The following is a 15496-nucleotide window of genomic DNA, read 5'->3' as shown; positions in this document are numbered from 1 at the left end:
AGCAGGGAGAGGTGTGGAGGCCTGGGAACAGAATCAGAGACTGGACGGAGGGAGATGGCCTCCCTGGGGCTCTCATGAGGGGCCCGTGTCAGAGCTGCCCAACCAGTTTTGAGCCAGATTTCAACAGATAGCTGCCTTCTGGAAACATCTAGGTGTGAAAGCTCTGGAGCTGACCACGAGAGCTGTAATGTTTGAGATGGAAGACATTAGAGTAATGTTGTAGCTAAGGCAAAACACAGTGGGTGACATCTCTCAAATAGCAAGCACCTTAAACCCATTTTTTTTTTCCTTTTTGGCGGTTGTGGAGCTTGAACTCAGGACCTGGGCGGCGTCCCTGAGCTTTTTAGCTCCAGGCCAGCACTTTACCAGTTTTCCCACTGTTAACTGGAGATAAGAGTCTCATGGACTTCCCTGCTGTGGCTGGCACAGAACCATGATCCTCAGATCTCAGCTTCCTGAGTAGCTAGGATTATGGACCTGGCACCCAGCCCCTTAAACACTTTTGTTTCACATTTTATACAAATTGCTTGTTTAACTTGGTTTTTGTTGTTGTTGTTTTAACCATCACATGGCAGGATCACGGTTCAAAAATAAAAGCTAGTTGGTATCCTTGATTTTTAAGCATGTAAAGTGAAGATATACCTAGAAAGTTCAAGAATTCCTTCTCAGAGACAGGACACGGTGTTGGGGCTGCTGCTGCCATCTTGTGACCATGAGAAGAGCCAGCTAGTAGAGCAAGGCCTTCAGAGCAGAGAGAAGACAATGTTCCGGGCCACTGGCCCTATAGCCAACATGTGTATGTACTACACACCTTGAAGTTCCTTGTATTTTAGATGATACATGTAAGGTTTATAAAGTAGGTGGCCGGTAAAGGAGAACGCCACGTGGTATTCAGGCAAGAGAGAACGTTTATTACCGAACTGCTGGCCTGTGGCCAAGATGATCCATGGCCGGAGAGAAGGCAGAGAAGAGAGAGAAGAGAAGAGGGCGACCCCTACCCAGCCCTGCTTTATCTAGGGCAGGGGCAAGGGGTGTGGCCAGGTGGATTAGGATGTGACCTCAGGGAAAGGGAAAGTAACTGCCTCCTGGTCTGCTGGTTACCTAGGTAACTGGGTGGAGACTTAATGAGGTGGGGGCATCTACTTCGAGCCTTCCAAGGACGGACCTAACAATACCTAGCTTAAACAGTTTTAGGTTTGGCTTCTTGTTGCTTACACAGTTTTTCCAGCTGTTTCAATTTACATTTCTCAGTGAGGATCTCAGTGAGTCTTACACTCATTTTGATTGTGTTTCCATGTCTTTGAGGACTCACTGTTTTCTAAGTGAAGACACTGAAGGCCCAAGACAAAGTTTTAAAACAAGATAGAAAATAAATGTGGGGCTGGGAATATAGCCTAGTGGCAAGAGTGCTTGACTCGTATACATGTAGCCCTGGGTTCGATTCCCTAGCACCACATATATAGAAAATGGCCAGAAGTGGCGCTGTGGCTCAAGTGGCAGAGTGCTAGCCTTGAACAAAGAGAAGCTAGGGACAGTGCTCAGGCCCTGAGTCCAAGGCCCAAGACTGGCAAAAAAAAAAAGAAAAAAAGAAAAGAAATGTGATCTAAGTGTTATTTGTGACGTTAACAGAAATCACCAGAATGTTAAAAACGCAGATGTAGCAAAACCATTTAAAAACGTGCTGGAATCCACAGACTTAAGAGAGGTGAGTGAGTTTCTGGAGGAATCAAAGAATAGACCCGGCAACTTGATGGCAGAGCCGTGAGATGACACATGGATCAAGTGTGAGAAAGTGGACTTGTTTTGATAGTCTGATTTTATTAAATAAAGTTAAGGACTCTGTTTAAAATGAGTGATATATGTAGGTACTGTGTGTGTGTGTGTGTGTGTGTGTGTGTGTGTGTGTGTGTATACATGCGTACTGTACTGTTGAGCTACACCCCCCAGCCCTAGTGTTAGGTTTTTGGGGGGTCTTTTGTTTGTTTGTTTTTGTTTTGGCCAGTCCTGGGCCCTGGACTCAGGGCCTGAGCACTGTCCCTGGCTTCTTCACGCTCAAGGCTAGCACTCTGCCACCTGAGCCACAGCGCCCCTTCTGGCCATTTTCCATATATGTGGTGCTGGGGAATCGAACCAAGAGCTTCATGTGTAGGAGGCAAGCACTCTTGCCACTAGGCCATATTCCCAGCCTAGTGTTATGTTTTTGAATGGTTATTTTAAGAAGTCAAAATAAGATGAAAAATCTCTAAACAGTTTCAGATCACATACACAAGTAATCATTACAAGTTGAGTTCATATAATTACAGACGGGTTCTCTACAGGAACTCGTCAGCCTTTGGAGCTCTGACCTTGCCACTCTGAACATATAAAATGACAGTCATGAATATCAATTACCCTGACAATGAGAAAAACACTTGTGTTAGTTTAAAGAAAAACTTACATGTGAAATTTCTGAGGATGAGAGATAGTATACTGATATTTCTCTAAAGCAAAATTCTAATTATCAATATTTCTCTTAAGACTGAAATGTGGATTGGGAAGTTGGTTAGGAGTAAAAAGAATGCAGAGCCTATAGATTGGATAGTTTCATAGAAACGACTTACTTTTAGAAAAAAAATATGTATTTGACTTACTTGGTTCACACTTTCCCCCAATCTCTCCATATCTCTTGAACAACAGAAATTAGTTGCCTAGCAACCTGAAATGAGTGAGACATGTCCCCTTCCTTGACTTGATTTTAAAATAAGCTCTTCAAAGGAACTGTGAGATAGAAAGCAAATACATGACGGCTCATAATGCTAGAACCATGCAATGAACTGTATGGTCCACATTTTAGGATACTGAAATGTATTTGGCAAGAGTTCATGTTAGCCTAGAATGTTATTTTGTTGTGGTGATTAAACTTATTGGAAATGCCTCTTGTTAACAAGGACACGGATATCCAGAGTCCTGTGTGGAGATACATGCGTAGTATGGAAACTTAAGGATAAAAATTTTAGAAAAGAAAGCTTTGGTGTACACTCTGATTCATACCTGAATCAAATGAAGAAAAACTACATAAAAAGACTGCTTTTTTTGGGGGGGGGGGCAGTCCTGGGCCTTGGACTCAGGGCCTGAGCACTGTCCCTGGCTTCTTTTTTTTTGCTCAAGGCTAGCACTCTGCCACTTGAGCCACAGCGCCACTTCTGGCCGTTTTCTGTATATGTGGTGCTGGAGAATTGAACCCAGAGCCTCATGTATACGAGGCAAGCACTCTTGCCACTAGGCCATATCCCCAGCCCCAAGACTGCTTTTTACACTACTCATAAAAGTCCCCTTTATTCTAATGAGGGACCCAAGACACTCCCCTTTAGTCAAATAAGGGACCCAAGAGTTTCCTGGCCATTCAGTCAAATGAAAAATGCAAATTCGGGCTGGGAATCCATCTGTCTGTCACATGTCTGTCCATCCATCACGTGTCTGTCTGTTCGTCAAATGTCCGTCCGTCGCATGTCAGTCACATGCCAGTTGCATGTCAGCCACATGTCCACCGCATGTCAGTCACATGTCCATTGCATGTTGGTTGTATGCTGGCCACATGGCATTCACATGTCGGTCACATGTCAGTCGCATGTTCATCACATGTCAGTTGCATGTCGCTCACATGTCCATCACATATTGGTCGCATGTCAGTCACATGAGTCACATGTCCCTCATCTGTTGGTCACATGTCCATTGCATGTATGTTGCATGTCTGTCACATGTCGGTCACGTCAGTCACATGTCCATCGCATGACTGCCACATGTCACGTCGGTCACATGTCCATCGTATGTTGGTCGCATGTTAGTCACGTGAGTCACATGTCCATCATATGTCGGTCACATGTCCATTGCATGTATGTTGCATGTCTGTCACATGTTGGTCACGTCAGTCACATGTCCATCGCATGTCAGCCACGTGCCAGTCACTTGTCCATCACATGTCAGTCATGTGTCCATTGCATATCAGTCTCATGTACATCACATGTCAATCACATGTCGGTTACATGTAAGTCACATGTCCATTGTATTTCAATCACATGTCGGTTACATCTAAGTCACATGTCAATCACATCGTCATTGCATGTCAATCGCATGTCTGTATCATGCCTGTCACGTCAGTCATGTCAGTTACATGTCCATCATATGTCAGTCACGTCAGTCACATGTCCATCGCATGCCAATTGCATGTCAGTCTCGTGCCCGTTGCATGCCAGTCACATGTAAGTCACATGTCAATCGCATGTCGGTTATATGTCTGCCACATGTCATTCACATGACCATTGCATGTCAGTCGCATGCCTGTCACATGTCCATCACCTGTCGGTGGTATGTCCGTCACATGTCGGTGGCATATCCGTCACATGTTGGTGGCATGTCCATCACTTGTCGGTGACATGATTGCATATCGGTCACATGTCTATCACATGTCCGTCACACATAGGTACGTCCATCCGTCAGTCACATGTCTGTCCGTGCTGGGCTGTGGCTCAAGGAGGCCCAAACCCAGAGGTGGGCTGCAGCTTGAAGTGGTAGTGCATGAGTCTTAAGCCAAGGATTTAAAGTTCAAGACTAACAACCAAAGGGATTTCAATTTTATTCAACAGGTCTGGGAATGTGGCTCAGCCTGCACGAAGCCCTGGGTTCAGTGCTTCAGCGCCACATGCACAGAAAAAGCCGGAAGGGGCGCTGTGGCTCAGGTGGCAGAGTGCTGGCCTTGAGCAAAAAGAAGCCAGGGACAGTGCTCAGGCCCTGAGTCCAAGGCCCAAGACCTGGGGGGGGGGGGTGTGGAAATCATGATTTTCTTTTTTCCTTCTCCCTCTAAGTAGTCCCTTCATCTGGTTCATGTTCTGTGTATACATACATACATACATACATACATGTATGCAAGCCCATGAATATGTATTTCTTTTAGATCTAGCTTCCACATGTGAGTGAAAACACATACTTTGGGTTTTTTCTTTTTCTTTTTGCCAGTTCTGGAGACTGAACTCAGGACCTGGGCACTGTCCTTGAGCTTCTCTTGATCAAGGCTAGCACTTTACCACTTAGCTACATTCCCAGCCCTCTTTTGTGTTGTGAGCTTAGCTTGTCTCTGAACAGACATGCCTGCCTGCCTGTGTCCGTCTCATAAAAAGACTTGTGTCAAATATACTTGTTGGGAAAGTAAGAAACCATACTGTTGCCAATGGAAGGAAAATGCATTCTTCTTCTAGTGAAAATGTCAGAAATCTAAGCCAAATTCACTGATCACAACGTACCTCTTCCAAGGAAGCCACTTGGGACACAGGATCTAGACCAGGGCGGGCAAGGTCTGGTCTCCAGGCAGGAACCTTGGCATGGCTGTGCTTTCAAAATTCGTGCTCAGAGCTCCTCCTACTGGAATAACACATTCAGTGCCATGAATCAGACTCCAGATTGATTTTATTTCCCCAGGTGTTGGAGACTGAACTAGGTAGTAGGTAGGACCTTAGTTAGGGTCTTGAGCATACTAGGCTCTGCAGAGCCAGCTGGCAGCGAAGAGGAAATCCTGATTGAGAGGGCAAGGATTAAAGAAAAAGAAAGATAGACAAGAGAAAAAGGAAGACAAGAGACAAAAGATGGGGTTCAGGAGGTCTGCATCTCGAGATTTTAACTCAAGACTGCCGCCATGTGTTATTCTTAACTTTCAGCTTATATGCAGTTTGACAACCAGGAAATAGCATAAGATTAACTAAGGTTTAAGAAAACAGGAAGGGGGCCTGGGGATATGGCCTAGGGATATGGCCTAGTAGCAAGAGTGCCTGCCTCATATACATGAGGTCCTGGGTTTGATTCCCCAGCACCACATATACAGAAAATGGCCAGAAGTGGCGCTGTGGCTCAAGTGGCAGAGTGCTAGCCTTGAGCAAAAAGAAGCCAGGGACAGTGCTCAGACCCAGAGTCCAAACCCCAGGACTGGCAAAAAAAAAAAAAAGAAAAAGAAAAGAAAACAGGAAGGCCCTGAAATTGGTAAATAACAACAGGCAGTAAAACAAGATACGGTTGAATGGTTTACATAAAACAGACTCTTGTGGACATAATAAAACATCTTGGGGGCTGGGAAGGTGGCTTAGTGGTAGAGTGCTTGCCTAGCATGCATGAAGCCCTGGGTTCGATTCCCCTGCACTACATATATAGAAAATGGCCAGAAGTGGCGCTGTGGCTCAAGTGGCAGAGTGCTAGCCTTGAGCAAAAAGAAGCCAGGGACAGTGCTCAGGCCCTGAGTTGAAGGCCCAGGACTGGCAAAAACAAAAACAAAACAAAACAATAAAACAAAACATCTTGGGATTAGTACTGTCCTTCAAGTAAACCATGTCCTTGCATGTCCTTGAGATAACAACATAGCCAGAGGTTAGGATGAACTTTGTTGTTGGCTCCCTAAGCCATGACCTTGCACGCCCTTGAGAGTATAGCCAGAAGTCAGGGTGAATTTCGCTGTTGGCTCTCTACACTAGGCAATTGCTCTACCACTGAGTTACATCCCAAGATTCAAATTTTTATTACTGTACATTAATGATGCAAGAGGACTTCATAGTGAATGTTCCATAGGTGCATATACTGTACATCAATCAAGTTTAATGGCTGTATTACACTCCTTTAACCTTCCTCCCTTTGACCTCCTTTTCAGACACACAAAAACATACTTCCATTCTCACCTTGTCCCTTCTCCCACTAATAACCCACTCCACCTTTTGTGCTCATGTCTCATTATTGCTATCATCATCTAAATTAAGTCCTGCCTACTAATTCTAAGTGTATGTGTGTATATATATATATACATATATATATATGCATATATATATATTTCACTAAGAAGGAAGGGCTGGTGTGGAACCCCTATCTTCCAGATCTCAGTCTCCTGAGTAGACAGGAGTAAAGGCAAAGGCATGAGCACCCAGTGCCTGGCTTTCAGTCGCCTTGACCTGATGCTGGTTGGTTGGGACAGCCACAATAGACGGTGTCTTCTATCTTCATGGTAGATTCAGCAGGCACCTAGTACTGGTGTTATGCCAAGTCGTGAGTGTTGGGGTCCATCTTTCTCGCCTTGATGGAAGGGGCTTGATGCACCTCCCCCAGCCATGGGGAATGCGGACCTGCTACCCCCTCTAGATTGGAATCCAGAGAAACCGGTTGGGCCAACAGCCCTCCAACCTGCCAGCCAGCCGGGCGCCCACCAACCCCGCCCGGGTTCGGTGGGCCTATCAGAATCCTGGCCAACCCCCTTCCTTCGGGATCATCTCCCCTTGTCCTTCTCTCAATAAAGTTAGTTCGCTCTCAGAAGCCTACTCCGTGGTCTATGTACGCTAGCTCCCAGGGAAGGATAGCGGTCACATTACCACGTAGGTCACGCGCACGCCAGGCCGGAGTGACCCCTACGTCTCACTCTAACTTACCTGCAGATCGAGGGTTAGGGGAGAGGACGATACGGAGGGTAATAAGAGAGAAAGAAATAAGCATCTGAGCCGGGTCAGAGAAAGAACCCCAACAGTGAGACCACCACCAAGAAGACCACCGAGACTCAGACATTCCGAAATGCAAAAGCAAGGCAAGGCTTTATTTAAGCGAGCTGCAACTCGGGCCTCGTCCTACCCACCGACACAGCGGAGGTTAGGAGGGAGCCCCGAGCTGTGATTCCACAGGGCTTATAAAGGCAAAGAACAAAGTTACAACAATCAGGTGTTCAAGCAAGCAAGATTAGGATACAGGTACAAATTTGATTGGCTCAGGGTTCGAGGCACCCCAGGGGTGGTCAGAGTTAAGCATTTCCAGCGGTTAGAGTTCTAGACCGACTGGGCCCTAATGGGCTTATTCTGGGTCTGCTCACAGGGCCTGCTTATCTCAGGTTCATGTGGTAAAGTGGGGTTCACGTGGTAAAGTGGGGCCTGACTTCAAAGTCTTGCACTTCAGTGGCATGGTGGATAGTGGCCAAGCTACTTTCCCTAGGGAGGTGGGGGGACTCTCAAGGACATTTAGGTTGCCTCCAGAATCCCAGTGTCTTGGCCTGCCGGAGGTGTGTGACACGAGCACTTTTTTATTCTGTAGTTGTGGAAGTTTTCTGGTTTGCAAAAGCCTCTGCTTCACCGTGAGCTTTGGGAATGTGTCTTCCCTCAGCTTTATTTAGCACCACTGTGGGAGAGAGGCCTCCAAGTCAGCTCCCAAACCCTCTGCCTTATCCCACAGTGGATTCTTCATGGCAATTCCCCTCCAACTGAAATGTGCATAAAAGCCATCCAGAGCTCTGACTAAAGTACAAATTTGAGGTTGCTGATAACGGGGTTTGAACTGAGGAACTCATACTTGCTTAGCTAATGCTCTACCGTTTGAGCCACATCTCCAGCCCTGCGTTTTGCAGGTCATTTTGGTGAAGTCTCTTCCATTCTTCCCAGGCTGGCTTCAAACCAAGATCTACAGATCTCAGCCTCCTTACAGCGAGGACTGCAGACATGAGTTGCGAGCACACAGCAAAATGCAGATGCTGATTCATTAAGTTTGGGATGGGCTCCCCAACGTGGGGCCAGGGCCGCTGGTCTGGAAACTACTTTTGATCTATTGGGGCTGTGAGGACTTCCAGACCCCTATAGCAATGGCAGAAGAACAGTTGTGGGCTCCCACAGAAACGTGGTTTCTGGAGGCAAAGGATCCTTCAACACGAGGCTCCTCCCTGTCCACTGTATTCGAACAGCCTAGCAGCCACCAAACTTCGGCTTTCCAGAGAAGAAATTGCTGTGGGGTGATCTGAGACTCCGGGTGCATGGGAGAAGTGAAGAGCACTCTGTTCATCAGCTTGGGCTTTGGGAATCCCAGGACATCCGTCAAGACTGGCCCTTGAAGCCAGACAGAAAGATTTACTTAGCTAACTTGTTGTGTACTTGGAAGCCTCTCTATAGAGCTTTGCCATCTGACAAAGGGTGGTCTGGAAACTTTAAAAACTCGTGTGAAGAGTTAATGTCCTAAGACGCTTTTGTTCTTCTTACCAAATAGAAGTGTCATGTCAGTAGATAATGCATTATATGACTTTGGGGTAGGGCGATAAAAGAATCAGTAAGCAAAACAAACTTCTGTGTGTATCTTAGGAACTTTATTAAGTACTAACTGTAGCTGTGGCTCAAGGGGCAGAGCGCTATCCTTGAGCAAAAATGATGAGGGACAGCACCCAGTTCAAGTCCCAGGACCGGCACAAAAAAAACAACAACAACAAAAATCTGTTTGAGTTTGGGGAAGGAGAGACTATATAGGCCACAAAGCAAACAGTTCAAGATAACCTTAGAATCCAATTCCCAATAATGAAGAGGAAGATGATATTGATGAACATACAAAAAGATAATGGAATTTTTTTCAGTACTATGGTTGGGGCTCTGTGCTAGGTAATCAAGCCCTCTATGACCAGAGCCACACCTTCTGTCCTACTTGCTTCATTTTCCAGACGGGATCTCCGGTTTTTGCCTTCCGTTTTTTGCCTAGGCTAGCCTAGGCAAAGTCTCCTACTTCTGCCTCCTGCATAGAAGTTGGGATTAATATTTACGACCAAGCCTTGAAAATCTCGAACATTTTTTAGTGTTTTGTTGTTTGTTTGTTTTTTTGGTCAGTCATGGGGCTTGAACTTGGAGCCTGGGTGCTGTTGCTAAGCTTTTTTGATCAAGGCTTAGCACTCTACCACTTTGAGCCACAGTGCTACTTCCAGTTTCCTGGTGGTTAATTGGAGATAAGAGTCTCACAGACTTTGCTATGAAGGCTAGCTTTGAATTGTTTTTTTGTTTTTATTTTTGGCCAGTCCTGGGGCTTGGACTCAGGGCCTGAGCACTGTCCCTGGCTTCTTTTTGCTCAAGGCTAGCACTCTGCCACTTGAGCCACAGCGCCCCTTCTGGCCGTTTTCTGTATATGTGGTGCTGGGGAATCGAACCCAGGGCCTCATGTATATGAGGCAAACACTCTTGCCACTAGGCCATATCCCCAGCCCCAGTGTTGTTGTTTTTTTATAGATTTTTTTTCCCCCAGAGCTGAGGACCGAACTCAGGGCCTTGCGCTCGCCAGGCAGGCACTCTTCCGCCAAGCTAAATCTTCTGCTCCACATTTTTTAGTTTCATGCTGACACAGGGGCTCAAACACAGGGCCTCCCGCTCTCACTCGAGAATTTTACCCACAGCTGGCACTACCATTTTGAGGCCAGCATTCTGCTGGTTAATCAGAAATAGTCTCACAGATTTTTGTTTCAGCTGGCTTCAAACTGCAATCCTCAATTCTCAGCCTCCCGAGTAGTTAGGATTACAAGCGTAAGTTGAACTACAGGTTCCATACCAAAATCTTTTTTTTCTCTTTTTGGCCAGTCCTGGGCTTGGACTCAGGGCCTGAGCACTGTCCCTGGCTTCTTTTTGCTCAAGGCTAGCACTCTGCCACTTGAGCCACAGCGCCACTTCTGGCCATTTTCTGTATATGTGGTGCTGGGGAATTGAACCCAGGGCCTCATGTATACGAGGCAAGCACTCTTGCCACTAGGCCATATCCCCAGCCCCACCAAAATATTTTAACTTAAGAAAACTGTTGTCAATTTTGTTTCACTTAGACCAAAACCTATGTTTATACCTAACTTACCCACAGAGCCATAGGTCTCTGCTTCATTATATATTGTTCTTTTAAATCATAATTATAGGAAATACGAATGATAGTCAATTCATAAGGCAACCTAGGTGGCTTTTTTGTTTATAATTCAGTTTTCTTTGTATTTACATTAAAATTCATTCTTCTGAGTCAAAAGGGTTTTTGTTTCTTAGTGAAATGTTAGTCTTCCTTATAATCAAAAACTGGAAGTAATGACCAGGCGCAAGAACTGGAAGTAATGATGAGGTGTATACCAGTAAACCCAGCATTTCTGAGCCTGAGAAAGAAGGACTGAAAGTAGCCAGTCCTGACCCCCTCAAGAAAAAACAATCAAACTGGAAATATAGTATTTCTTAGATTTATTCTGATCAGTATGAATACTTTGAGGGAAATGATTTCACCATTTTTAATACAAAATGGATTACGTGCAGCCTTACCATTAGTATTTTAATTGAATTTAAGTACTTTCTCTAATAGAATATCCACAGACACAATCCAGCCAAAGAATCTAAATCAAGCTAATTAGTGCCAAATAAATAAGTTCCTGAAAGTAGGTGGGGAATCAGTTATCTAATTAGTGGATTTTAATAAAAGCTGGTTCCTTGCTGGGTAGGCTCAGCATTTCCTTGGCAGTGAAAGGAAACAGATGTGCAGGATGAACTTACTGAAAATCAAGCAAAACCCCTCAACAAAACCACCTACCCACGCCTCTACTGCACTGAAAGCAGGGGTTCTCAGCTGACTATACAGTAGAAATACCTGGAAGCCTTTGAAAAAGGTTGGTGCATTGGTCTTATCCCAAAATATTTGAAAACTGGAAGCTAAGGGACAGTAGTGATATTTTTAAAGAGCTTCCTCTGTAATCCTAATGTACTCAAGAAATTCAAAGAAAAACATGCCTCTGAAATAGTTCTTGCTCCTATTTCTAATAAATAAAAGATCATATAAGGATAAATGAAATAATTAAGTGTTAAGGGGGTGCAATCTCCTTGGGATAGAGGAAGACTCCATCCCAAAGACTTCATACTCTTAGAAAAAGCTTTGAGAATGTCACCAAAATTCTAACAGTGGTTATTCCTGAGTGGTAGGATTGTGGATGAGTTATATTTTCTTCCCTTTCCTAATATACTTACAACGAATGTACGTTGCTTATTGTTGTTTTTGTTTTTGCCAGTCCTGGGGCTTGGACTCAGGACCTGAGCACTGTCCCTGGCTTCCTTTTGCTCAAGGCTAGCCCTCGACCACTTGAGCCACAGCACCCCCTCTGGCTGTTTTCTATATATGTGGTACTGAGGAATCGAACCTAGGGCTTCATGTATACGAGGCAAGCATTTTGCCACTAGGCCATGTTCCCAGCCTGTATGTTGCTTATTTAAGAGATTTCAATTCAAAAAATTTTTTAAAAAGTTGCCAGTTCTTGGGCTTGAACTCAGTGCCTGGGCATTCTTCCTGAGCTTCTTTTGCTCAAGGTTAGCATTCTACCATTTCAGCCACAGCACCACTTCAGGCTTTGTCTGTTTGTGTGGTACTGAGGACTCGAAACAGCTTCATGAATGCTAGGCAAGCACTCTACCACTAAGCAATGTTCCTAGCCCCTTCAATTCAACATTTTAAAGACATTGTCCAAAAAAGAAATGTACTATTTACTTGACTGTAACCCCTCTGTATGTCACCTTTATAACAACAATAAAAAAGAAAAAATTTGAAGATACAAGTGGACCTTAAACAAGTAGTTTAAAGAGAGTCTAATGCAACAAAAGCTCATTAGCCAAAATAAAGTCATGACGGGGACAACAGGAAGATATTTCACTAAAGTAAATCAAGGTTAATGACAAACTTGAAAATCATTCCTTGAGTTTTTTTTTTCAGACAAGTATGGATTTCCCTTTCTTTCTTTCTTTCTTTTTTTTTTTTTTGGCCAGTCCTGGGCCTTGGACTCAGGGCCTGAGCACCGTCCCTGGCTTCTGGCTTCTTCCTGCTCAAGGCTAGCACTCTGCCACCTGAGCCACAGCACCCTTTCTGGCCGTTTTCCATATATGTGGTGCTGGGGAATCGACCTGAGAGCTTCATGTGTAGGAGGCAAGCACTCTAGCCACTAGGCCATATTCCCGGCCTCATTCCTAGAGTTTTTAATAAGTAGCAAAGGGGCTGGAAATATGGCCTAGTGGTAAAGTGCTTGCTTCGTATACATGAAGCTATGGGTTCGATTCCTCAGCACCACATATATAGAAAAAGCCAGAAGGGGTGCTGTGGTTTAAGTGGTAGAGTGCTAGCCTTGGGTGAAAAGAAGCCAGGGACAGTGCTCAGGCTGAGTTCAAGGCCCAGGACTGGGAAATGCTAGCTACCCTGATCCAAACATCACACACTGTACACACATACATCAAATTATCACCCTCTATCCTATAAATGCATATAATTGTGTCAATAACAATTTTAAATAAGGAAGATAACATAAAAGTTGTTTAAAAAGAGTATGTGGGGTTCTTCTTGTTGTTTGTTTGGTGTGTGTGCTACTCATGGGACTCAAACTCAGGGGCTGGGCCCTAACTGATCGTTTTCGCTCAAGGATAGCTAACACACAACCACTTGAGCCGTAGCTCCACTTTAGCTTTTTTGGTAGTTAATTAGAGATAAGAGTCTCAAGGGCTTTTCAGCCCAGGCTGGCTTCGAACTGCGATCCTAAGATCTCAGCTTCCTGAGGACCTGAGATTTCAGGTGTGAGCTACCAGTGCCCAGCTACATGTTTGTGAAGAAAACAATAGAAAAACAGGGATTAAAAGCTGTAACAGAAAACCTGCTCATCTACAAACTTAAAATCTCCCCAAGCAAAGCAAAAAATAAGCCACTAAAAAAAAAAAAAATCAAGACTCAAATATTCCAGGCAAAATTAACAGCCATATATACACACCAACTAAGTTTTAAGCCTTCAAAGGAAAAAAAATCAGTTACTAGCAAAATATCTGTATACTCATGTTAATCGTGGTACTATTTGCAATGGCCAAATGAAATCAGCCTAGGTGCTCATCAACTGATGGACACATGAATAGAACTGGAGATCATTATGCTGTACTATAGAAGTCAGTCCCATAAAGGCAAGTATCTCCTGCTTCCTCTTGTGAAAGGGTGAGGGAAACAAAACAATCGAAATCATTAAAGAGGGCCTACGAGGGAAAGGGAATGGGGAAGGAAAATGGGGCTTTGTGAAAGTAACTGGATGGTGGAGGTAGGATCAAAGTACATTATATATATATATATATACCTGAGAATGCCATGATGAAAACCCTTAGCACAAACATTTATGATGTGCCAATAAAAAAACTCAAAGAAATAATAGTACAGAGGACTAAAGAGGGACTGAGCCAGCTAGAAAAAGAACACCAAGGTAAAAAAGCCAGGAGACAAGATGAAGCGTCTATAGTCCAAAATTACTCAATGAAGAAAACCCAACTATGAAAAAAAAAAAAATAGCCCAGTTGCAGGGTACTGGTGGTTCCTGCCTATAATCCTAGCTATAAGAGCCCGAGACCTGAGGATTGACGTTTGAAGCTCATCCATCAGCAAAGTCCCTGAGACTCTTCTAGTAAACTACTCAGAAAAAGTTGCAAGTGGTGCTATGGCTCAAATGGTAGAGCACTGACTTTGAGCAAAAGATTCCCAGAAACAGCACTTAGGCCCTGAGTTCAAGCCCCAGAACTGGCATGTATGTGCATACATGCACGCACACACAAATAGCCCAGTCTAGACGGAAAGGCTGGTTACCCAAAAATTTTATGTAGTACTAATTATCATTGATGAATGAAGGCAAAGACAGGAAAGGTCTGAGGAATGTGAATCATCCAGTTAACGTTCCTGATGCTCAGACAGTTCTGAATGACAGCAGTAGGCGCTGGTGAAAAACCTGCCCAATGCTCTTTATCTAGAAATTTCCTGCCTGCCTCCTCTGCTTCTAAACTTCATGGTAAAAATGAATGTTGAATGTGTGTGTGTGTGTGTGTGTAAGATGCTGAAATATCTCTTACTCCCTTTATCACAGTGCTTTTCTAGACTCAAAGTGACTAAATTTCACAACTATCTGCTTTTTTTGTTTTTGCCAGTCCTGAGGCTTGAACTCAGGGCCTGAGCACTGCCACTGGCTTCTTTTTGCTTAAGGCTAACACTCTACCACTTGAGCCACAGCACCACTTCTGGCTTTTACTCTATATGTGGTGGTGAAGAATCGAACCCAGGGCTTCACGTATGCAAGGCAAGCACTCTACCACTAGGCCACATTCCCAGCCCCAGAACTATCTGCTTTATATATGGTGATTTACAATCATATTTACCCAACAAACTAGCATTTGAATTCAGGGCCTCTTTCATTCTGGCTTGCCTTTCTTTTGCTCACAGCTTGTGTTCTATCATTTGAGAAATACCTCCAGTCCTAGCATTTTGCTGCTTAATTGGATAGATATTCTGTCTGGAGTAATTTGAATCTTAATCTTCCGATCTCACCCTCCTAAATAGCTAGGATTATAAGCATGAGTCATCAGCACTGAGGGTCCATTTGCTTGTTTCTAACTGTTATCATTTATTTAAAAAATTACTTGCAGGGAAATGCAAACGACAGTTTACATGAATATTACATCTTTATCAACAGAGACAGCTAGCAGGCACACATTTGAGGGATATAATGTTACCAGTTTCTACCCTGGCATTTTTATTTAAACAGTAAGTCTATGAATTTTATAACTGAAACAAAAAAATCAAAAGCATTCATACTACAAAATTCACAATTATGAACAGGAACAAGTAGTTATCTAAATCACACTGCAAATCTAATGGCATATTCCATCATATTATTAATGCATAAATTAGTATTAAAAAG

General features: G+C 44.0%; 1 long non-coding RNA gene across 1 annotated transcript; it reads left to right on the top strand.

Annotated features, from left to right (window-relative positions):
• Positions 1-836, top strand: LOC125357457. Its single transcript, XR_007212158.1, has 3 exons — positions 1-211; positions 391-396; positions 602-836. It is a non-coding gene; the product is annotated as an uncharacterized LOC125357457 (long non-coding RNA).
• Positions 837-15496: the final 14660 nt, after the last annotated feature.

Source organism: Perognathus longimembris, chromosome 9 (assembly GCF_023159225.1).
Source record: "Perognathus longimembris pacificus isolate PPM17 chromosome 9, ASM2315922v1, whole genome shotgun sequence".
Lineage (NCBI taxonomy): Eukaryota > Metazoa > Chordata > Mammalia > Rodentia > Heteromyidae > Perognathus > Perognathus longimembris.
This window is presented reverse-complemented; position numbering and strand designations above follow the sequence as displayed.